General features: G+C 30.1%; 1 protein-coding gene across 1 annotated transcript in view; it reads right to left on the reverse strand.

Annotated features, from left to right (window-relative positions):
- LOC130445875 (alpha-protein kinase 1-like) overlaps nt 1-15,897 on the reverse strand; it is a gene marked incomplete at its 3' end in the record, with an annotated part of 71,544 nt that extends 55,647 nt beyond the window's left edge. The window contains exons 1-2 of the mRNA XM_056781763.1: nt 15,806-15,897; nt 11,747-12,698 (exon numbers count right to left, since the gene is read on the reverse strand). The remainder of the gene's footprint in view (nt 1-11,746; nt 12,699-15,805) is intronic.
- Between the last annotated feature and the right edge of the window lie 5,369 nt (nt 15,898-21,266).

Raw genomic sequence — 21,266 nt, forward strand, 5'->3', positions numbered from 1 at the left:
TAAGTACACAGTTATTGGCGCTAGTATTGGTGTCGAGGAAAGTGAAGAGGTAGCACAATAAACAATTTTCGATAACTTAAACTTACTACAATATATCAACAAAACTATATATACAAAAATATATAAAACAAAAGTATAAACTACGTCGCGTGAGTTAAGTCCTTGGACGTTCGATTCCAAATGCCTCGCCTGGGTTCGTACAAGTGTGGAACCACGAGCAGGTAACAGGTATTGAATTTTTCCAAAAAATGTATTAGGTATATCGGAGAGGATTACTTCAATTGTATACTATCAAGACATTAGGATTACTTGGAATTTCCATGTGTTAGGTATCGGTCAAGCAGGTGTGGACGAATTATCGTTTTATTAAGGAATTTTGTTAAGAGAAATGTTTATCTGTATCGAGTATTTTTAAATGGCGTGGTCGCCACCAATATAATATGCTATCAGGTAAGGAAAAATTAATCAAGGTTAAACTATTAAAAAAAAATTAAAAATCAATTGTTTTTAACATTTTATTTCAGCAGAACGGATCGGTAAACAATTTTTAATTTCAAAATTATGTTTATTTAGTGACAGCGTATAAATATTAAAAGAATACAAAAATAATAATAATGTAATGAAGATATTAATTAGTCATCCGGTTACTCAAAATCTAAAGAGCAGCTACTGGAAGAATCATCCATTAGATGGTCAAATCATTCACATTTTTAATTCTATGTAATCTTTTACATGCCCAACGCAAATATTACATTTTTTAGAGATGTCTACAAATTACTATTCAGAAAAAAAATAATTATAAATTGTATCTTCTGCGTCACTGTTCTCGTCATAAACTCTTGTTGAAGAATTGATTGGTAGCAATCAATTATTCCGGGATGGCTCTGGTCTAAAATAATATTCTGGATAGTTTGGAGCATAGCTGTTAGACAAATGCTTGTATTTTTTCAAAACATGAAGATACGAGTGAGCACCTACGTCTGAAGTGAGGCAGGGCGTACGGGATGGCATTTGTACGCGACAGATTTCGTTGCGCGTCTGAAATGAATTAGCTGCGCGTGCGCGTCGTGATCGTTTCGCGTCTGCTCCGCTCGCAATCCTCTAGTATAGGGTTACCAAACGTCCCGGAAAACCGGGATTGTCTCGGTTGTTCATAAAAACATAAGGTGGCCCGAAAAATTATCCCGGGACGCACAAAAGTCCCGGATTTCAATTTTGAAATAGGTTTTCGAAATTATAAATGTTTTCAAAAGATTTTGCTTGGTTACTTGTGTCCCACATCTGCAGTTGATTGGCTGTGGTGCTACAATCACTACACCTGTTGGCAATCATATGAACTAACAACGCCCACTAACCTAGTATTTAGCGAATGGTCCGTTTGTCGTGCCACCGATCACTGTTATAGCTGTTACAGCCAAAAAAATAGTCTGTGACGTTACGATTGACAACGTTGTCAACAGTGGTTGAGGTTATGGCAGTGCAGTCAAGTGTCTGGTAAAAGAATACCGGTTTTTCTTGTTTATTAATAGTGTTTAATCGCAATGCCAAAACGTGCGTGAAAATTCAGTGACAATTATTCTAAGGAGTGGAACTTTATTAAGAGATTATGAAGCATAGTGTTCTGTGTGTAACTCTTTTATTAGTATTAACAGATTTAGTGCTCCGAGCAGCAGTAAATCGTTACAAAATTATTTTGTTGTACCATAGACAAGTGAAGACACCAAAGTTCGAGCAGCCGAGCTTACATTAGCCTACCACACGGTAAAACATCACCAAAGTTTCAGATCTAGTGATTGTACTAATAAACTTAATACCGTCATGTTTGATGATTCATCTATTGGAAAAAAGTTTAGTTCGGCAAGAACTAAAGTAACAGATTTGGTAAATGGAGTTATCGCTCCCCAGAGTTTAAAGGAAAATCTTGATAGTATCAAAAAGTCTGCTTTTTACGGAATTTCCACTCCACAATGCAATCAACCAGCAACCAGCAAACTTTGTTTAAGTACTATGGAAAGGTTGGCTCTTGAAAAAAACGAATGAGTCGCATTTTGTGGAGACAATACAAACACCAATTTCGGTGGTCTAGAAAGAAAAGGCAAAAGTAACGTATTTATTAAATTAAAGGCAGCATTGCAACAAAATATTGAGGGAATAGGCTGCCCTGCACGTGTTTTACACAATTGCCTGCGGACAGCTGCTGATACTATGGGTTATGATGTTGAAACTATCATTGTCAAAATATTCTCGTACTTTTCTATATACACCGTTAGAACCGAAAAGCTTAAGGAGTTTTGTGAGTACGTAGGAACTCAATATATAACAATAATGTGTCACTCGAAAACTCGCTGGTTATCTCTATTTCCAGCAGTTGAACGAGTCATCAAGCTGTTTGAACCCCTAAAAGAATTTTTCCTAAATGAAAAAAAGCCCCAAACATATTGGTTCAATTTTTTAGCAATCCTATCAGTGAAGCTGTTCCAGCATGGAATAAAAAAATTAAAGGGAGCACGGAAAGTGTAATAGAGATAGTCTTCAAACTGTTACCAGGAGAAAAAAGGAGAATTTCATCTCTTTTAGTATTAAATCAGTCCTTAAAAAAGCAGAAGTATTACAATCAGTTGAACAAAGAGGAAGTTGCCAAGTTTTATGGCACCTGTATGAAATATTTAAGCATGTGGAACATTTCATTTTCACCATTGTTAGTTTTCGATTGGATGTTATTGAAAAAAGTGCCAAAATGGGAAAGTCTTGAAAATACAGTAGCTTATTTGAAAGAGAAGCAAATTGAAATTGACGATTCCTTTCTATTTGATTAGTTTGGAATACTAAGAAATTTCACTGAAGAAAACCTTGAAAAGTGGAATGACGAAAAGGAATCCCCATTGCAATGTCATGAGAAATGTGTGAGTTTTTTTAAATATTGTGATAGTCCTCACCAATACTCCGAGATTGAAAAAATTGCACAATATCTATTTGCAACACCAGCCCACAACGTAAACGTAGAAAGAATTTTTTCTTTCATGACTATACAATGGGCTGATGAAAGAAACAGGATGGAAGTGGAGTCCCTTGAGTCAATCTTACAAATTCTCTACAACTATAAAATGGACTGTGTGGAGTTCTACAATTATATTTCAAAAGAATATGAAATGATTAGGAAGGCCGGAAGCAGTACGAAATGCCCTTTCCTTCAAAATAGAGATAGAACCACTCAATCTGTTGGCAGTGATTGTTAAGAAAACCCAACGTTATGTGTTTTTATTTTTATTAAATAATATTCATAATTACGAGGCGATTCTTGTTATTTTTCCTGAATATATGGGACCGGGGAGGGGGTTACATTATAGACGGAGTCCCGGTTTTTTCTGAAAATGATTTGGTCACCCTACTCTAGTATGATAATGCCCATAAATGTCTTTAATATTCTGGCGTTCGTTCGAGTCGTCAAATTAGTGAAACCACGTCTAAACACTTATTTTATTATTTAATAAATAGTTTATTTCAAAGTAGTTTTAATACAACGAGTATGGTCAAACATAATTGGTTAGCCCGAAGATACATTACAGCCTATATAAATGTCGATTGGCTCATAGTAGTAGAAATTGAATTTTTTTTTTAAATTTTTATTCCTATATGTATAATTATACATTTACCCTGTTGTGATAAATATGAAGTGATTTTATTAAGTACGCAAACAATTTTCAAAGATATTTTAATTGAAATGGTCGTCTCCGTATATAATCCGGTCGAAGTATTTCTGCCATATTCCATACAATACATCATAATTTATAAATATGGGCAACTATCAGTGTGTCACTTGATGTAACCGTGTAACTGACATAACTCTTAGTTCTCATCGCTTTTACTACACTACTTCCGTTACAAGTATCAAGATAAAAGTTTCCAGTTTTAACGCCAAACAAAAAAGTTGCTTACGCTTTAAATTTATAGCTGTGTCATTTTGTACACTTAAATTGTAAAATTGTTCATTTAAGTCGTAATTAAATGTTCGGGTTTTCAAAGTATACTCAATAAAATATTGTCGGACTTTTTATTTATTTGCAAAACTTGTGTGACGCATTTCATACAAGGTGCTTTATTAGAAAATTTCTTCTACAGGGAACTACTACTGATAGGTACAGTGAAAAAACCAGACATGTCACTTTTTATTTAAAATTTTGGTATAGACGCCATTAAATTCTCTAATTAAACATACTTAGCTTAGAACAGTTAAAAAGTAAATAAATCAGCCTAGTCCTGATATAAGTAATATTCAATCTATAGCGTACAGGGAAAGAAATAGCTTTTAGTACAGGCAAATTAGGTGATTTTGAGCTAAAACCTCAAATTAAATTGAGCGGTTTTGATTTTCTAGATTCTGGGAGGTTTTGGGATAATAAATAAGTCTAACAACTTTTAACAAAATTACGGGCACGGATTACCGGTACAAAAAACGTTTTAATTTTTTCCTAACCTCAAAATGCTCACCTTATAATGGGTTTATAGACTCAAAAATATGTTGAATAAACTACGAAAACTACGAGGAATTCGAAATAATTACTGCAACAAAAAATGTACAGCACAAAATTCTCTACATATCGGTCTCCAAGAATTTCTTCCTAATCTCAAAATTTTCACCGTAAGACAGTTTTATTTTGAGTCCAGAACACCATTCGAAATAACAATACCTAATAGTTATACAGACTAAAATATAGTATGAAGGAAATATTTCGTATCGAGAGAGCGATTTCCTTATTTGAAAAACCTCATCACCACTTTTTAGCTAAAATATTTCATTATTTTCAAAGTTTTTTTCAAGTATTACTATAAAAGTTATGATGGCGGTATACCCAGAGCCACTTGTCCGATTGCTCCAACTTAAAAGCTTTTCTCAAGTACAATTATTTGAGGTTACATTTCGAGGAGTTAGTTAATGTATCTGTTTTACTATAAAAAGGTTAATAACGTATCAAAAACATACAGAAAATTGTTTACTGATATTGACAGTATCATTACTAATTAGTAAGAACGTTTCCATGCTAAAAATTTGGTCGGTTTTTAAATTTTGCAACTGATCGAACTAGATCGTCATGTAAGTCATTAAGACATCGCTGATGCTCTGGGCATCAACAATTAAATAAATTGAAATCATTGGTAATAGGTTTCATAACCAAAAAGACAATATTTCTGTTTTACACAGCAATATGTTTGCATGTACACCGTTAACATTTGAATATAAAAAAACAAGAACGGAATCTGGAAATATGTTTGCTCTTAAAATATAAATAACAAATTTATATGTATATAAAGATAGATCTCCGTATATACTTTCAAACGTTAAACTAAAAAGTGTATAAAAGAAGCGAAAGAGTGTTTCAACTCGAAAAATAAAACAAGTATAAAATGCATTGACCTACCCTACACAGATTCTGTTAAGTATAGGAGGCTGTGTGCATGTATACATATAAATCAGAGGCGTAACTGATTGAACTCCGATGGGAAAATTTAGAAAAACATAAGTTTTAATTATAATTAAAGTAAAGTATTCAAAGGTATTTTCAAGTGGGGCTTAATAATGATAAAATCAGCTTCTATTATTACTTCATCTATTTCTTTGAATGAGCAATGACAACATAAAAAACTCATCTCCAGGACGATAGAAATTTCAATTTCGACATTAGTTCTAAGTAGATTTTCCCAGAAAAAAGAACTAGAAGGGAAAAAATAATAAATTCAGATATATCAATGAGCAGCTTGTAGAGATTATATTTTGTGAAGAATCTGGGTACGTGATAGTTCTTTGTTTGAAGGGTCTTCGTTTTTCTCTTTCATTAGTTTAGAGACTGATTGGTTATAAAAGAGAAATTTCACCTAAATCTGACTACACAAAGCGAAAGACCTTCTGGAAATACTAGAACTTCAGTAGTGATCGCCTGATAAAATAACGGTTTACAATTAAAGATTTGGATCTTTCGGAAAAGAAAAAAATCTTGGCATGTTAATCCCTCTAAAGACATCTATTATTGGCAAATTTCTAATACGTTTTTGAATTTAAGACCATGAGATATCTTTTATTTGTGATGCTCATCATGGACAGGTTGAATCGAAAATGGTTCATCTAAAATATATTTATTGATTGTATTAGATTTTATATTGGAGTGAACCAAGTAGGAAAATGTTTGGAAAACAGTAAAATTTTGTACCATGAAAAAAATAATACATCAGTTCTTTACTACCTAGAACTTTTAGAGGTTATTTTACAAATAGATTTCTACATTTTCTTATGGAGATGGTGAAACATTTCATTCTGAATATATGGAATTTTTTGGATCTGTTTTATTATTGATAATTTCTCTATTTGTTATTTGAGTATATGAAGAATTTCAAACAATTCTTCTTTTTTAAGTTGACATTGAATTTTTGAATTTTCATAGACAAATGTATATATTTGACATTCCGTGGTTTGTTAATGGTTTTTACCGTTTCAACAACTTCTTGTAGTACTGGTCTGTTACGTCATAATTATTGGTCAACTTTTTTGGTATTTCGTTTTATTTTGACTTAAGAAAATACTGAGTAATGACTATAAACATATAGGTAGAAAAGGTGATCGATATTTTCGATATGTTTTATTTTTAATATATAATTCATAATTTTTTAGAGATATTTATTTTCTTTTACGCAGTTTTTGCAATATTTTAATTCATAATCTATAATCATGATATGATACACATATGATACAAGTATTACAACATTTAATTCTATTATTTTGTTCAATTTCGACTGAGTTTTCATATTTCTATGATCAAAATTGAATAATCAATTTGTATTTTCCATTTCATTTTTTCTACTACCTAATTTTATCAAATTTTTATTATATAAAGATATTTTTTCTTAGCAATTTATAGAAAAAATTGTTTTGCAGTCAATCTATCAAAAGTGATCTCTCAACCTACTCCAATAATTCTAGTGAATGAATGAATATTACTTCAAATAAATAACAAATTCGAATATATTAGAAAATATGGATGTTTTTGTCTCTGTCAATTTGAGTTTATTTTTTGTTATATTTAATATTTATAGCTCGTAACTTGTAGTATCTTAATATATTATATTCAGAATTAATTATATATAAAATAAATGTTTAATATGTGATTTCTTGTACACCAACGCCTCTGAATAAAACTAAGCCGACCAATGCGTGGGACAGAGACGGCTACATATCTCAGTTCGTTGACCTAGCGTTTCTTTCTCCAGTACTTTATTTGCATGTGTTTTTTCTATCTTATTGCGTTCTTTTACAGCCTACTTTAACTGAAATAACTCAACTTGAGATAGGTTATGGTTGTTAAGAATTTATTTTTATGTCATTTTTATCTCCGAGTTTTTTCATCTCAATCGGTTTTTTGCATTTTGTGTGAGTTTGTTAACATCAGGAGTTATTTTTAATCTAATTGTAAATATTAATGTTGTTCTAGTCGGGGAGAATGGAAAAAGGAACATAACTGTATGTTTAAAAACGTCTACCAGATAAAACAAATAGTTGGAATTTCAACATTAATAGTTATCTAATTATATCTAGGTGCATTAATTACTGCTCGCACATTTTTTTATTATTATTATTAGCGCTTCGTTTCTCACATATAGGTATCTTAGAAAAATAGTTATTATATAAGGAAAAAAGTACTAGATTTCAACTAGTTTAATACACAACTTTTTTCTATGACGGGTAAACGATGAGTCTTTTTATAAAAATATTGATTCAGAAAAAGCCATAAAAGTTAGGTTATAGTTAATTATTACGTAGATGTCTTTATAGCGGAACTGATTCATATATTTTTTTGACGAGATTTTTGTTTAATATTTTTTATGTGAATATTTGCTCTTCCCCCCAATTATAAAACATTTTTATTTAAAATATATTTTTTAGTATGTTAGTATTTTTCTGTAATAAAACATGTTTGATTTAAAGAATAAACTTCTGGTTTTCAAATTTTACTTCTATTTTTAACAAGTCATATTAATTAGTAGTAAAAATATAAAATATTCTCAAAAAAGTGGAACATTGGATCTTCGCACCCGAACTGCCGACAATTTAAGATCGTCAAACTCTATCTTTAAATTACAAAAATGATGACTGTACCATAGAAAAAGTGAGCAGAAATAAGTTAGTTGATATGGGTGAACAAATTGATGTTTCTAAAGCTAAAGGAATCTGAACTTGACACGACTCATTCATTTCGTCCTTCATTGGTGACGTAACAGCTGTCAAAGAACAAAAAATGTAAGAATCAAGCGTAGTTGCCAAATGCTATATCACTAACAACAACAGTAAATTTAGTAATTAACAACAATAACTGTACAAAATAATGTAATTAGCGTAAAAATCACTTGAAATTGGAAATATATTTATTATCGACTAGTTCAAAACAGTTTTTTACTTTGATTTCATTCAATTTTGAGTTGCCATCAATTTCGTAATAATTAACCCCTCTGTAAATTGAAAAGAAAGAAAAATGCCGATGAAAACTTATCGGTGAAAAGTGACATTCTTTTATTACGAAAATCACTGTATGCAACCCAGACGATCGTATAATTGCATTGAAGTATATTCTTAGAATTTTAACCTATTTTTTAGTCTGCCAGAATAATATAAAATGCGAGGCGAATGAGAAATCCTTTCTTTTTCAAGGTTGAAAGAATTTTTAGGTATTCTAAAATGGTCTGTATATGACGTTCTCACACATAATAAAACTGATTGCCTAGAAGAGATATCAATAATTTAAATATTGAATCAACAATAATTTTATGAGCCAACACTGTTTTTAAGAATTAAGTAATATTAGATTTGAATCAAAGGGATTCTAATACAAAAAAAGTAGTTGAGTAAAGTTTAGTAAACTATGGTTTATCAATTAAGTTTTGATTTTGTACATTGAAACATCCCAATCGTAAGGTATACAGTGTGTACGAAATAAATTCGATATTATCTAAAGCGACTATCGAAAAAAACTTTTAAGATTTTATTGTACGGCCTAATACGTTTACCCTATTAGTAACATTAGCGACTATTTGTATAGATAGAAAAAAAGAATATGTAGAAAGCTTCAGAATGATGGAAACGTTAAAAGAATGAGATTGAATTTCCTACAAATATACAATGTACAATGATGATGAAGATTGTGATAAGGAAACTTGTCAATTTACAACAAGGTGCTCTGAAAAAGAACAAAGACCGTACTGAAGAGGAAGGTATTACATAAGGAAAGATTTTATGGTGTAAAGAATTTAAATTTAATAATAACGAGCCGAGAATATATGACAATGTTTTGAACAGTTTGACATGAGAAAGCTCGTTTGTTTGCTAGTATTGTTTATTGTAAGATATTTTTCACGTAGTCAAAAAGAAATTAGTCAAAATAATCATAAGCAAATGATGTAAATTCAATTTTAATTGTGGGAGGCTAAATATGAAGCCTAAAAGAGAGTATCTATACAGAAAAATTATCATTTTCACGTGGAAAGTGATGAGAATTATGTGAACTTATTGCAACGTTCAACGGAAGAAATCAAACAAAAACTCATTTGTCTAAGAAAAAAATGTTGTTTTATCAAGACAATGCACCAGCTAACACATCTGTTATTACAATGACCAAAATTAATGAACTAATATTTGAATTGCTACCTCATGCACCCTATTAGCCAGATTTAGCCCCATGGGATCAATTTTTGTTCCCAAACTTAAAAAAATGTCTCGGCGGTCAAACATTTTCTGACAATGAGAAGGTGATTTCGGTAATTAATGTCAATTTTAAAGAGCTTGACGATTCCTATTATAAAAAAAGTATCAAACTTGTTGACTATTGCTGGAAAAAGTGTATGGAGCTAACCAAATTTTTGATTTTTCTTTGTTGGGCAAGGTACTTCTGGAACCCTCCTCGTAATATTGCGAAATTACTCATAAACAATGGAGCAAATTTTAGAAAAGAATGCAAATTATAGATTTGCTAGTAAGTATACAACTAATAATTTATTTCTCAATATTATAATTGAGCCAAACATTAAATTACATATATAATTTGAGAACACCATTATGGTTGTTGGTGAGGACATAATCAATTATCGAAATGTGAGTTATTACAAAACAAAATCGATCAAAGTTTACTAATAATGGAAAATTTATGTTCGAACGTCAAATAAATGCATTTATCTCAAAATATATAGGATATATATGCAGCATATAGATTTGTATCATTTTTCAATAGAAAATATCAATATAATTATTTTGTTTAGGGCGGGGCCAGCCCTGTTTAAATTATCATGATTTTGAAAAATATTCCTACAAATCCGCGCGCTTCGATTGGACAATGCGGAGTAGGGGTAGCGTGACGTCACAGTATATAACGGCCATTTTGGATATTTGTCTATGTAGTTACTGCAGCCGATGCTCACTTTAAATAAATTATTGTAGTTGTCAATTCCAGAGTAAGAGTTGCATTTGTTCAATTTAGTACGCATGCGCTTTGGCATTTTTTCTTAAAAAAGACGGGAAAAAAGTGGGAAAAATTATACGTTTACATGCAAAATGTTTCCGTGAAGATTTTCAACGACTAGAGAAACTTAAATGAGATATTTAAGATTCATTTTAACTATTATAAAGTTAGGTTTCATTGATTTTATATAGCCCGAATAATGGCTGCCATTCTAATTGAATTTAAGCAATAAATCAACTTATTTGGATGAACATTTGGTGGTTACTATTTTTTAGATATATAAAATAGATAAATTGATTTTAATATTTTGACTTTTTCATTTCAACTCTACGATATACCAAAAATCAAAATTATTTATTGTCGAGCTAACAATTTTTGGTAAGAAAAATGAAGAGAATTGAATTTTTGAAAACAGATTTTGGGAAATTGGGAAAATAGAGACATTTTATTATTATTATTATTATTAGTTTCATAAAATCCAAACCTGCATTTTAAAATGATTTTAGAAACGTTTAAAGATTATACAACAAGCAGTTTTCTGGAAATATTTAAAAAAAATTCCAAGCAAAAAATGTAGGGATTAACATTTATCATCAAATTGTTTTATTTTTGAGTATCGTCAATAGATTCAGAGGTATTTGCAATAAACCATGAAAATTTGTAGCTCAACGAAAAAAAAATTAATTAATTGATTAGAATTAATAATTAATAAATTGTGAATATTTTAAGCCAAAAATTAAATTTTGTTCACCAACTTATTGCTAAAAACTCATTTTCAACGTGAGCCTTAATATTTATGACGTTCTAATGAATTTATTGCAAAAATTATCTCCTCAAGATAATTCGTTAGACTTCATAGATATAATTTAAAAAAATTATAATCCAACACTTCACATAAATGCCTAACAAATAATATTTAACGTAAATTTTGCTACTATTGGTTTTTGATGAAGATGATGAAGGTTTTCTGACCTCAACCTGAAGATGTCAGCACATATCAAATTCGAGAAAAATAATGGCCGTGAGAAATTCTTTTTTAAATTTCAGTCATTTCGATCGTTTAATTTCGTATAAGTGAGACGTTGTGAATATATTTTCGAAAATGAAAATAATTGAGTGCTATCAAGCAAATATTTGTTTTTGAAAGGCAATACGCATTCGAAAATTAAAAAAGGAGCTGGACGGTAATGGTAATGATTCAACTTATAAGTTTCTCTAGTTGTTTAATAAAATTGTTAATATATACAACTCACCCTTGTCCTGGTAGATGTAGTCACAGTCGAGTTAAATACGGTCGCGATTTGTTTATATTAATGTATTAAGTCGAAGGCGGGTTTATTAAACAGTCACGTTTAGGATAATTTTGGACTATTTTCTATTTAAAAACGTTTCAATTTTCAACAATTTTGTACTTGTACCAAATATAAGCCACAATGTATATTTTAGTTTCTTATTTTTTTGTTTTTTTTTCTATTTTTTATTAATATACAAATTTTCTAATAGGAAATATTTTTTTTTGAGATAAGGCCGACGTTATAAGGCACTCTAGTCGAGATTTTGGAAAAATACGATTTAGCTTCTTTTGTTTCCTTTTTTTTTCGTAAATAAATATTTCAATTTTTTTAGATACACCTAAATTTATCAAATTAAACTTTATCTAGATCACAGATTTTTTTTCTATTAGTCGAACGGTTTGGCGAAAAGAACGTTGTCGAAATCGAACCAAAAGTCAATGATGTAACAACCAACGAAAAGTTCACTGTATCTGTATATTCTGTTGTATTAACGTTCACAAAACTTAGCCCGTTGTGTATTATATATGCCCAGTTTATTGCAAAACTACTAATTCAAATGAAAATCTGGATGGATTGTTGCCCTATGATTAAAATAATCGCGGTACGGTGTGAAGTTAAATCATTGAGTCTGCTTTAGATGTTTCGTTTTGCCCGATGCAGTTTGTCAATAGCTTTAACTCCCGATTTAAATGTTATAAAAGCGTTTAACGAAAAAAGTCAATGTGCCCGTTGATTTAGTTAGTAAAATTATGTTTTAACAAATTATTTTAACTTCAAAGATTGTTGTTGATCCTCTTGTAAAACTTCGTCGATAGCAAACTGCGATTTAAGGTAAATTGTAGGAACATTATAGCCGAAAAGTTTTGTGTATCACGAGGTTGATTTTGTACTGTAGTCTAATGAATAATTTCTGAAAAGAAAATAAAAAAAAATATTAAACTTATACACCAAATATAATGAAATTTATCAATATTTGGAAATGATCACTATACTTTATCTATGACTGCTTTTTTTTACTAATCGAACTCATTTGGAAACAAATTTCTTCAAACAATTAGGTGAATAAGTAAATAAATATGATAATTTCTTGTCCTAATCTGAATTTTCATAGCTCATGTTCTGTAACGTACAAAATTGGTACTCACGACTTTTTTATGTAGCATATCTCAAGATCTGTGAAATTCTAGCACATTTATCATTGTTCAGTCATAGATAAAACTAAGAGTACACATAATAATGAAAATAAAAGCGCATGCTGGTAATAGCAATAAAATAAACTTTCATATATTATCATCTAGAGACTCTGAAACTCATATCTGACACCAACTTCTTTAATGATATAGCCAACAAGTCCTGATGAATCTAATAGAATCTTACTGGTCATCTTTGAACAGATGGCACCTCTTGGTAGATAATTTTGATAGTCAATTTGTCGTCTTCAGTAACAGAAAAGTTTTTGATCCTCTGATTTGCGAAGTGACTTTTTACTTATAATAAATACCAACGAAAAAGGACAAAAAAATATAAGAAGATTCGATTTTCAATGAATCATTATTATAAAATGGAGGTATACATGGGAAATTAGTATATTAAGACAAGTGTTTAAGCATTTTTGGATAAATTGTTGAATAAAAAATTCAATAAATACCTTTATGCGCTGAAATTACATATTAAATTCTTTTGAAACATACGAAGAATGGAGGCATAGAGAAATATTGACTTCTCTTGTAGTTTATTTACGGAATATTAGAGCAGTATTTAGAAAAAAGTAGAAAATTAAACATTGGATACATGTTTTTGCGATTACTGTGTGTTCTTTTATATATGTAATTCAATGAAAAAAAAAAAATATCTAGAATGATCTTATACATACAAAACTAAGTGTTTATGTAAATCAACATGGATAAAAATGTACAAATTGGATATGAACATTCCCTAAAATCAGTGATATTGAAAATAGGATTTAAAACTGATCAAAATTATTCAATGGGCATAGTTTCAAAACTGAAAATGTAATGAATGTATTTGGGCTCAATGTACTTATACTTAACAAAAGAAATATTCAAATATCTTTAAAGAAACTTTCAAAATCGTCACAGATAATGCATTAAGTTCATAGTAATAAGTTTCTGAACCAAATATCAACTCTTACGTTCTTTGAAAACAGACTGCTTAGCTAGTGATGAATGTAGTCCTTCGAAAAAATTAATGAAAGGAAATAAAAGTAGATATATAGAATGAGAAACCCCAAAAATTACTAAACAAATGACAAGCATTCTTCAAATTTGGCCTTTTGTCTCATATTGTGACAAAAATGAAGATTAAATTCCTTTGAATACATTTTCAAATGTTTAAAAGAAGAATAAAAAGCTGCTCAGTTTCTGGAGCTCATTGAAAACGAGCTGCTTAGCTAGTGGTGGACGAATTACAATGAATCCTTCGATGAATTTGATAGAAGGAAATAAAAGTAGACATATAGCATGAGGAAACCCCAAAAATTACTAAACAAATGACAAGCATTCTTCAAATTTAGCCTTTTGTCTCATATTGTGACAAAAATGAAGATTAAATTCCTTTGAATACATTTTCAAATGTTTAAAAGAAGAATAAAAAGCTGCTCAGTTTCTGGAGCTCATTGAAAACGAGCTGCTTAGCTAGTGGTGGACGAATTACAATGAATCCTTCGATGAATTTGATAGAAGGAAATAAAAGTAGACATATAGCATGAGGAAACCCCAAAAATTACTAAACAAATGACAAGCATTCTTCAAATTTAGCCTTTTGTCTCATATTGTGACAAAAATGAAGATTAAATTCCTTTGAATACATTTTCAAATGTTTAAAAGAAGAATAAAAAGCTGCTCAGTTTCTGGAGCTCATTGAAAACGAGCTGCTTAGCTAGTGGTGGACGAATTACAATGAATCCTTCGATGAATTTGATAGAAGGAAATAAAAGTTTGGCCTTTTGTTTCATATTGTGACAAAAATGAAGATTAAATTTCTTTGAATATATTTTCAAATGTTTAAAAGAAGAATAAAAAGTTGCTCAGATTCTGGAACAAATATTAACTCAGGAGCTCAATGAAAACGGGCTGCTTAGCTAGTGGTGGACGAATTACAATGAATCCTTCGATGAATTTGATAGAAGGAAATAAAAGTAGACATATAGCATGAAGAAACCTCAAAAATTATTAATAAAATGAAAAGCATTCTTCAATTTTGGCTTATTGTCTCAATTCTACAACTGAAATGAAGATTAAACTTCTTTGGTTACAATTTCAAAAGTTTTAAAGAAGAATCGAGAGCAATTTTTGATAAACATTATTCAGGATTCTCAAAAATCAGAACATTATGTATTAGAAACAACAAAATAGTAAAAACTGGGCCTTAGTATCAACAATGAGAGATTTTTTGAGCATATTTAGTTGATGGTAGACTAATTAAGGATATAATAATTAACGTCTATTTTTTGAATTGCAAATATGTTTGAAATGGAATAGACTGTAAGAAATTATTGAAAAAGTGCTACTTTTTCATATAATTCACATGCTTCTCATAAAATAATACTACGAGTGAAAAAATTGAAGTTGGATTAAGTCATGAAGTGAGTTATCTAAAATTAACTATCAGCATCGTGTGAATATTCAACACTACATACATAAACTATAATCAATCCATCTTTTACGTTGAAAAAATTAATTATCTGTAAGTAAAATATTGATAAACATAAAACAAAAAAAATTAAAGAGCTTTTCTTTATATATGTTTTCCGATGGAGTTAAGTCCATCGATATACAGATGAAATGAAAAAGGTAGAAAGTCTGTGCTGAAGCTAAGCGAATTCTAACTAAAAGCACAAGCATATAATAAGCATGCGTCTAAGACAAGAAGAGAAATAAAACACAAATAGAAAACTCGTCTTGAAGTCGAAGCAGCGCGGCCAACCTAACAAATATTCTCACTACGCCATATTTAAGGCGGCACATTAAAATAACAGTACAAAAAATTTCAACTTACGGATAATTGGTTTTATAATATTATTATTTTAACTGTAGGTATAGACAGGTTTAGGGGTATTGTGAGAGGGGTTTCGCAGTCAGCTATAAACTGAAAATTTCAGTCCCTGAAAATCATCTATGTGCCAAGTATATAGGCACTGATACATAAGCGCGTTTCAGTACATAAACGGACTTGGTGGTCCAGCCTATTCGTAGTATTGCTATGTACAGGGGTAATTTGGGCCGTACGCTTCGCCTCCGTGCACTAGCGAACGCTATGAAGGTAGAGAGAGACAGTCGAATGGATATCACGCTTGATGTGTGTACGAAATCACACGGAAAACGTGTTGGCTGACCTCCTGTGATGGTGTTCGATAAGTGTGAAAATAATTATTAGACTCTAGGTATCGATTCGGAATTGGAACTCGTAGTGGAAATATTAAAAGTTTACAGCAAAAATCAACCGAATAACTTGTGTTATGCACTAATTGGTAAAAACAAGGGACATCTCCGTTACTTCTATGATATGAACGCGTGGCAAGATTTTATTACGTAACAGAGTTGAATACGAGAGAATATACCAAGTTAAAAATTTCTAAGTTCAAATTTTCTTGAAATAAATGCTTAAAGAAAGGGAAAAATCATATTTTATACTCATAATTCGCAAATATGAATAGCTAGATCTAGACACGCACTCATTCACAAATCTTATAAGCATGAATATTACAAATCAATTTATATACCACTATTTGATTTTATTATTGAAAATTTAATTTTTAAAAAGGAATTCACACGTACTTAATATGATGACATATTGTTTTTTTATTCAATTTTAATCTAAAACACCAATTATTTAATAAAGGGGAGAAATATTCATTATTTAAAAACATCGACTTCAACAATTCTGCGTTTTGTTTAAGATTTTTCGTAGTATCATCTCTCATCTTCCACTTCAATTATAGTAACGTCCAGCAGCTGTAAGTCATCTAGTCATCTGTTGTTTTATCTTGCATTTTGTCTCCTCTATCTTCAAATTTCCAGTAATTATCATAATCTACTCAAACATTTCTAATTAAGTAGATTCTTTTCTTTGAGAAGTATCTGTAATTGCATATTCAACTTTCTTTTAATTTCTATGTGGTTTTTAAAAATAGACAATGGTATTTGCATATTCGCAATTCTGGAACGGTTCTTGCAGGATTTGATCCGAGCTTTTTCTTCTTGTTATGTTACAAGGTTTTAATTAGCCAGAGGTTTTGACAATTTTACTTTTTCTGCCGTATAATAAGCCGTACCAAAAAATACATTCAATATTATTCGAACGCATGTCGTCAATTGGAGTTGTTGAGTTATTTTATAGGACTCAGAATATCTTCCACCGACTATAAATTTCCCAAAACAAGAGCTGATATGAATAATCAAGTCATCAAAGCGGAAACTCTCTTTTTAAGATTTTTATTATGAAACACTTCTTTAATTTTTACGACGTGACTCCAAATACGTACTTTTTTCTAAATTTTTATTAATGAGGATTTCCCTTTTGCGTGATTTGAAGGTCGAAAAAAATAATAGAAGCTCACTTGGTAAGCTTAGAACCTATATTTTTGGCCGATCTATGGATCTATGACAAGTTATTCTTGAAAGGAATGGAATAAGCAGTTTTTGGTGCTTAAGCCAACATCGTGTTTTATATTTAATAATATTTGGAACGGTAAATATTGATATATTGACATTGTGAGCGATGTGGAAAGCATATTAAATGCAAATTGTTGCTAGCAATCTATTAATTTTGTCATTGATTAAGGTGCCTAAATACTCTCTAGAACAATAATTGAACATGTTCACTTTTCCAACCAAAACTTAAGCTAGCACTCAACAACTTTTTACTTTTGAGAGATATTTCCTAGAAAAATATATGGACTGAATAAAGATGCAGATATTTAGAGAATTAGAAGTAATTTAGAGTTATGTAAGCGTCATAAAAAATATCGTATATATGAAAATTAAATCAATTGGTAAAGAAATTTAAAGCGAACGAATTAAAGAAGAGCAACAGAGGAGATCTATAGAGAAAAAAAAAAAGAAGCAAGAGAGATTTGGTATCCTAGATAATGGTATTTTAGGTAAAACAATACACAAAGGGAATGAAAGTTTAAAATTGGAACCAAGTAGAGCTGTGTAATGAAGGAATACAAGGTCGTCCATGGACTATAGAGCTGAGGTGTAAGGAAAAAAGTAAAGAACAACTTCAATGTATGGAAAAAAAATTGAAACGTCTAAATCGTCTTAAAATATTTATTGAAATGTCAAATGTTTACCCTTTACTTCATTGAAACCGACCAATCAACTTAAGCTATACCTTTCATCTTTGCTAACACTAACCATTTCATGAAGAACATAAAAACTCTTTAACAAAAGCTTCGTCTACAAATAAAACTTTGATTTGCTTTGAAATAAATTGAATAGTACTATGTTTTGGAAGTTTTACTGAACCAGGGGTCCTAGAATATAAATCAATTTTTTTGTTATAAACGTATTTTTAAATTGTTGTTATTATTTTAATTTAACTTTTACTTTCAAAGCATTTAACTTAAAATTATATTGGATATTTGTTATCAACTTTTTTATTCAAGTGTCTCGGTCAATAATTATTATTTTAATCAAATAGATGTCTCACGAGGCGAATTTTGTTGACAGAGTAAAGTTGATCAACAAGTTCAATTGGAATAGTCTTGATAACGTTTGTTTCAACATACTCGATAAATTTATTAGTTGATCAATAGAATATTGATTCAGTCAAACTTTATCGTTCAAAAAATCGAATTGCTAACAAGCTGCAGCCTGTTTGAAGCGTGTGAACCTTCACAATCACATCATAATTTTCTATTGCTTTACATGCAGTTATTTGAAGTTGACATAAATCCGAAACCATAAATTTTATCAAGTTAAACAAAGAGCACTTTTTTGTTAAAACATTGATTGAAAAATCTTTAGATTGTACAGGTTATTCCTGTGGAAGTTATGGAATGCTGAGCATTGGACATCTTCAAAGGCGTGTAACTCAGAAACTTAGAACGAGAATGTCAGAGCATTATTTTCACGTCAACTCACTACCGAATTTTTTGCATTAAGACCCTTTGGATAGAACCTTGCTCATTAGAAAGTGTGTTCAACATGCGCGTAATGACTATAATTCATTCTAATATGTAGCTTCGTATTGGTGGGTAAAAACAATCATTATAAGTTTGTTGATTGATATACTATTTCAATAATTGCGGAATATTTTAATTTTGTAAGCAGTTAAGAAAAATAGAACATTAACGTGTTTCGAAAAATGTTACGTTATATGTCAAAATAAGAGAAATTATTTTATATAAACGAAATTTCCGATGCCATGAATAAATACTACAGTAAGTGTCTGCTCTGATATAAATAATTATTTATGTCTAAGAATCCATAATTATTTTCTGTATATTATAGTTTATCGACACTTTTCTTAATTTCTTTCTAATAAAACCACATTATGAAACCTTGTTCAAAATATATTAAAATCTAGTTTATCGGAATTAAAAAACAAACGAGAACAGCAATAAATCAGAAATTCTACACATTAATTTAATGAAATTCTAGATCATATTACCAAACGATTATAATAATTGTACTACAAGTAATTTCCAAGCACAATTATTTTTATAATCAAATGATGTTTATCATTACTTATAGAAAATACAAATGCTAATATTCCAATGAAAAAAAAAATGGAATTAAATCGGACGAAACGTATTTAGATCATATAATTATATTTTATTATCTTTAGAGATCTGATAAAAATGCATTAATGCGTAAGGAAATATTAAATTTTCTGTTACAATAACAGTTAACCTATGTGGGAACTACAATTTTCAGGAAATATTTCGAAGCATGAGAAAACCAAAATTGCTTTATATTAAGGAGGGAAGATGTAAGGAGGAGTATGTTTTATGGGAGAAAAGCTGAAAAAGTGTCCATCTGTCAACAGCAAATTATACTCACCAAAATAGCGCTAGTGATAGTGCAAGTGGAATTGATAAGAATTTATAATTTATATATTTTATGTATAATTTTCGAATGAATTTATATATTATTAGTTTTGTTAAAACAGTTATGACATTCAAATTATAATTTAATTTATTATTCTACACTAATAATGTCTAGGGAAATTTTGAAAATCGTTACACTTGCTATTAAAGCGCCATCTTAATTTGCACTCTATCAACGGACACTCATCGATACACTTAGATGATTCTCCTTACCTCTATCCTCCATAATACTTTATATACTCACATTGTACGAGTTTGTCAACAAGGTATAAATGAAATAAAATCATTATTTGTAAAATAACAGTTGCAGCTATTATACTTAAGTGCATTCTGTGAAGTGAATTGGGTTGCATACGCTCAAAAATATAATAACTTTAAATAATACAAAGGATATGAATTGTTGGTTTTTTTAACTGAATTCTGATTATACATATCTATTTAATACCTGTCGACAGAGTGAGAAAATAATTACGATTTTTCCTACAATTTAAAGCTGCATAGAATACTAAAGTACAATGAATCTATCTAAATACAAAAATGGCTTGAAAATGGTGGTATTTTTATTATATTTAAGAAAAACTATATACGTCTAATCCAGTAATCATGTACTCACCTGAAACAATCACAAACAAGAGATGATGAAGAAACATTGAAAGAAAGATAATCAGAACATAAATGAGACCAATAAAAATAGTAAAAGGGAATATAGGACAAGAACGAATCGGAAAATAACCTACGAACTCAGTGGCGAAGATATAAAAGATATAAAAAAAATCAAAGTGGTTGAGACATGTTTGGGTACAAGGAAAAAAATCTATAACATATAATATGATGTTGGAGGTAGAAAAATCACGGCAGATCTAAGACAAAATGGTTAGAAGAACTGAAAAGTGACTAGTAGGAAAAGGCAGGTAATAGGAAGTTGTTGCGGGAAATAATCGATATGAACTATGGGGTCTGATCCATCCCAAAAAGAAGATCTAGAGAGCATGTTTACGACGCAATCCTATTAGGGGTGTTAAACCATTATTATTGGGGTCAAATTTTCCCTCATCAACAACTAGCTATCATCATAGCTAGATCTCATCTTCCTTGATATCGAATTTCCACTATTCTGATAGCTTCTAAATTCTCAGGAAAAAATGATAAATGTGCATGGAAAAAATGACGAATCGTTATTCCATAATGTTGCCGAAAAATTCCCAAACCACACAAACGATTATGTTCCAGGCTCTAAGTGAAGAACGCGGCATTTTTTTTAAAAAGCTGTACACTCCACTGAAAAAAATACGTAATTATAATAAAGAATTTAAGACAGCAAAATTGTCATTTTTTATATGTGAAACACAACTCACCTTTTTAGTAGTTCTATTTTTGTCAGACAAACACAATAAACAATAT

Source organism: Diorhabda sublineata, chromosome 6 (genome assembly GCF_026230105.1).
Source record: "Diorhabda sublineata isolate icDioSubl1.1 chromosome 6, icDioSubl1.1, whole genome shotgun sequence".
NCBI classification, from domain to species: Eukaryota; Metazoa; Arthropoda; class Insecta; order Coleoptera; family Chrysomelidae; genus Diorhabda; species Diorhabda sublineata.